At 31.3% G+C, this 4,961-nt stretch overlaps 1 long non-coding RNA gene across 3 annotated transcripts; it reads right to left on the reverse strand.

Moving 5' to 3' along the window:
• Positions 1-1,279: 1,279 nt before the first annotated feature.
• On the reverse strand, positions 1,280-4,251 carry LOC112465316. 3 transcript variants are annotated; one of them, XR_003042004.1, is made up of 6 exons: positions 3,822-4,251; positions 3,398-3,543; positions 3,044-3,234; positions 2,531-2,641; positions 2,041-2,271; positions 1,280-1,785 (listed from the first exon to the last, which is right to left on the reverse strand). It is a non-coding gene; the product is annotated as an uncharacterized LOC112465316 (long non-coding RNA). The 3 variants fall into 3 exon arrangements; XR_003042003.1 differs by having other exon boundaries at positions 2,527-2,641; XR_003042005.1 differs by lacking the exon at positions 3,822-4,251 and adding an exon at positions 3,705-3,806 and having other exon boundaries at positions 2,527-2,641.
• Between the last annotated feature and the right edge of the window lie 710 nt (positions 4,252-4,961).

Below are 4,961 nucleotides of genomic sequence, written 5' to 3' on the forward strand. Positions count from 1 at the left end.
GTGATCTTTTTTTCTATATAAATTCAAACAAATTAGTCGTTATAATGTAGACAAAAAAACTTTTCCAAGAAGGCAAACGTATAACTTTACAACTTAAAATGTGCCACGTTGATTTTTACGCACAGACTGTGAAGAAGTTATTGAATTTGTAAAAGTGCAGCAACCACACACAAGTCATAAGAACGTTTCAACATTGCAGTCCTTTGATTTATCTTATACTGATTTTGAGTTCGGTTAGATACATTTGCTGTTATAAATACTTTCAACACTTGCATGCATTGCAATTTTATATAAAAAATGCGATGCATGCAAGTAAAATGTTTATAACAGCAAATGCATTTATTTCTGTGCAAAACACGTATCATGATGTTCATCCTTTACAGAGAAATCAACGAATCTTTTGTATACTGAAATTAATGAGGGATAGTGTATATAAAGAAGTTAACTAATATATAAATTTAAATATATTTGCAATATAATAAATATTTTTATAATATATTATACCTTTCTCTATATTGTTCCTTCTCTTCTCCTTCTTTCTTCTTTTTCTATCCCTATATCTTTCTTTCGTCTTAAAATACTTTTTACTTTTTTATAAACAGCTTAAGGTATCGATATCATAAATAATACTATAAAAGCTACATTTGAATGGAACGGTAATAATTTACACATCCTACATCATAATAGCGTAATAAATGTAAACGATTCATAGGAATAAATGTGATAGTATTTATGAAATAAAATTAAGTATGAAATATACATTTAAGAAATATTACTTTAATGATTATATTATCTTACGCGTTATTAACATCCCATACAGGCAAAGCAAATAGATACTATGATATACAGGATACCTTTAAACAATTCTTTCATTTTCTAACATTTTTCAGATATATTGTAATATAATCGTATAATCGTCATATTTTTTTACACAGAAATACTAACGCAAAATTATTCGGACATTGTCACTACTAAAATTAAAAAATCAGATGATAGGTAATATACATATTTTTAATTCACATATCTCTCATTTACTACCGATCATCATTTCACAATGATACATTTGCAACGAAATACCCAAAACGTATATCTGTAATCTAAACACAAGTTTTTATATTCTGGAAACGATACAAGTGTCTTAAAATACTTTTTACTTGTTTCTAAGCAGCATAAAATATCGATACTATTCGAATAGTATAAAAGCTACATTTGGATGGAACGATAACAATTTAGACACCCTACCTCTATAATTATGTTAAAATCGTCAGATATACTGTAATATAATCGTCATGTTTTTTTACACAGAAATACTAACGCAAATTATTCGGACATTTTCACTAAAAAATTAGATGAAGATAGTTTGTAATCATACAAAGATACTGTTTAGTTAATGTACACATCTTTTTAATTCACATATCTCTCATTTACTACCGATCATCATTTCATAATGATGCATTTGCAACGAAATAGATACGTCAGCAACATTCGAAACCATCGACTGGAAAAAGCATTCTTCTTGGTCTATTCGTTGTGACGGATAAAATCGTATAATTTCAGCACTCAGCAGTGGATTCACTTCAATTGATACGATTTTAAGACAGAGCTCAATTCAAAGAATCCTCGTTGTTACTAAATATGCTTACAAAGCCTGTGAATAGCGCTAATTTCCCTGCCATGCGCATATCTTTCTTTTTCGTGGCTGTATCCTGATTAGGCATCATCTTGTCCGTAATATGCTTATAAACTTTTCCATTCAGCATTAACATAAAAAAGCCGTCGTACCATCTGAAATCGTTATATATAATTGTCTTGGTATTATAATCAATTTTATAATAAGTGTTTCCTCTCCGATAGCATAAACAAAATTAATTTTAGAAAATCTAAATTATTTTATCTTTTTCTGAAAGTAGAATAGAAAACGAAACTAAAAATCAAGTTCTTTTCAAATAATAGACAACTTGAATAAATTATAATTAATGTTTATAAGAACAATTTTATATTACTATTAAAAGAAATGTTTAGAGCACTGATTACACTTACATTTCCTGGTTAGCGCTTATTTTATGACATGTTGTATTTTCCAAATTTTACTTCCAAAACACAGAAAATACCTTCCAGCCTGTGATGACACCACGTATACGCCAACGAACCTGTACGGTATCGTTTTCAGAATGCATTGTGATCTTTAGGATGTCAAGCTTGACGTGTGCAAACTTCATATGACCAATGAACCTTAATAGTATCAATTGCTTCGCATAACTCACAAGTCCCCTGCAATATTTTTTAAGCATATTATGAGAAAATGGAAATACTTAATGCTAAAAACTATCAATTGCTTTGAATACTTAATCAAATTAATTTTCGTTACTTCTCTAATATTGTTGATAAAAATTATATCATAATAATGGATAATAGGGACTCAATTCACAAATATTTTAGCATAACTTGCCTACAATACAAATTGCGCTACTGAACACTTTCTTGTTCTTTTCAACTTTTAAAATTTACAAGAAAGCATATACGTACATACATGTGCAATTTTGGATACACCTTCCTTCTTAACGATCTCTTTGGTATCAGCTCCCTGCGGTCAAAATATAGCGGCAAAATTGTATACCATATAGTTGAATATAAAATGTTCCTGCGTGAGAAAACGAGAGAAAAGAAGGACATTTATAATAAGTAATGACACGCGATACGAACCACGCAATAGTGTTAATTCGGGATTGAAGGAAAAAAGAGGGGGTAAAGGAGAAGAGATTCTTACAATTAGAGGCACTCTGTAGCAACTCGTATTATCTAGCACAGGAGGTCCTCTTGTGCTAGACAATTATTTCTCAACAGTGTCTGAGAATTATTATATTTTGAAGACGCGAGATTGTACATTCAAAGCATCTAAGTTAACGAAAGTAAAGTACAATATAAACATTCTTCGGAGAAATCTTTATTACGCGATAGTGCCTGTCGCACGTGCATACAAATACAGATCACTTTCTCGTTCTCTTAACTTTTACAACTTTTTCAAGACAACATATATACGTACGTGTGCGATTTTGGATACACATTCCTTCTGAAAGATCTTCTCGGCATTAGCTCCCTGCCGTCAATATATACTTCACTATCACTATCATCTATCACGCGGCAATGGTTACGACTCTGTCACTGTCACCATCTTTTTTTTAGGTTACCGCTGTATTCCAACATAGATCGGTCTTTCTTAACAGCTTTATGCGTCTGTGATTGAGAAAGAAATCTGATAAGCTCTGTATACCAGCTCAATATAAGCAACATATACATATACGAATATGTATATATATTTTAGATAAAAACAGTCAGTAAACTTTTATAAAACAATACTCTTTGAAATAATACAAGCGATAATAATTTTTATAATTACCTCTCTATATATCTTAAATGTGCATGAATTTTCTTCTAACTATATTTGTAATGTCATCAACTTTTCACGCTTGTTGAATATTTGTGCCATGAGCACCAACAGCTAATTCCATCAGATCTTCTCGAACATTAACTTCATCGGTATATCTAAAATAAGGCAAATTTTACATAATACAAAAACAATGATTATTACTTACATCTGCTTATATATAAAGTATATGATTACAAAGATAAATCTGTATCAAAAATCTATAGTTACTGTAACGTATACTTAGATTAGATTTGTACGAGCAAGCAATATAACTAACCTCGCGAGACACCACGCGAGCAAACGTCATTGCGTTAAAAAATATTAATGTAAAATATAATTATCCACATACATTATATATAATAGTGGATTATATGTAATAAAAAATCCTACTAACCTCGCAAAACACACCACGCGAACACACGTCACATCACGCGATACACGCGCGAAATTAACTCGCCAAACTCGCCGCGATTTCGATCGCCGTCGTCACTTCGATCCTTGCGTGACGCGACCGAAATTCGCGAATTAAACGATCGTATTTAATGATGAGAGATCACATTAATAATAATATTAACCTCCTAACGACACGACGCGAACTGTCACATCACGATTGATCACGACGCACACGCACGAAATTCGCGGAACTCGCCGCGATCTCGCGATCACCCGACTTCGACCGGCCAATCAGACACGCGGAAAAGCGACAACACTACGTGCGAGATATTTCGACTCGGAACGCTCACTTCTCGGTCAAAATGACTTTTTTTATTATAGACTAGAACAACACAGGCGCGCGCTACGCGCGCGCTTTCATTTTATTTCACAAATAGAACAACACAGGCGCGCGCTACGCGCGCGCATTTATTTTATTTACAACTATACATTTTTTATATTTTTATTATAAGTGAAGAGGTAAGTCGCTAATATCGACATAGGTCCTCTAAAGAGACGCCTTATTATTTCTCGAAAATTAAACACCGCACTGTATTAATGCTGATGAGGACATAATTTACTTATATAATTAAAAACGTAAAAACCCTTACTTTTTTTTTACACATTTATTGATTTTTATATATAAAATATGCTAAAAACGAATCATTCAAAAGCAATTATTAAAAATAAAATTTACCCAAATCTTTTTTACTAATTGTACAGTTTAAATAATAATGAATATATTATTGATAATATTAGATTATTTTACATGTTTGTGTAACGTCCTAAAAAATTATTTAAATTTTTCTTTTTGTTTTATTCTTTTCATATATATAATGCAGTTTTATATTTAAATATAAAATTGAGATGCAACGTAAACTGGCATACTTATTGATAAAACAAATTATAAGGTAGCAAAAATCAAATAGGATAGAATAAAAAACACAGCACAAGAAGATCTTGCTGCAAAATTATGAGATAAATTTACTGGCATGCTGTCGGCATACTGCCAACATTTTGCTATGTGGGGTAAAACAATTGTGAAGCAACACACAGTAACAGACTACGAAGGTAGAAAACGAAAGGTTTCAAGTTTAAATCC

Source organism: Temnothorax curvispinosus, unplaced genomic scaffold, assembly GCF_003070985.1.
Source record: "Temnothorax curvispinosus isolate PA1 unplaced genomic scaffold, ASM307098v1 QBEX01015072.1, whole genome shotgun sequence".
In the NCBI taxonomy this organism is placed as follows: domain Eukaryota; kingdom Metazoa; phylum Arthropoda; class Insecta; order Hymenoptera; family Formicidae; genus Temnothorax; species Temnothorax curvispinosus.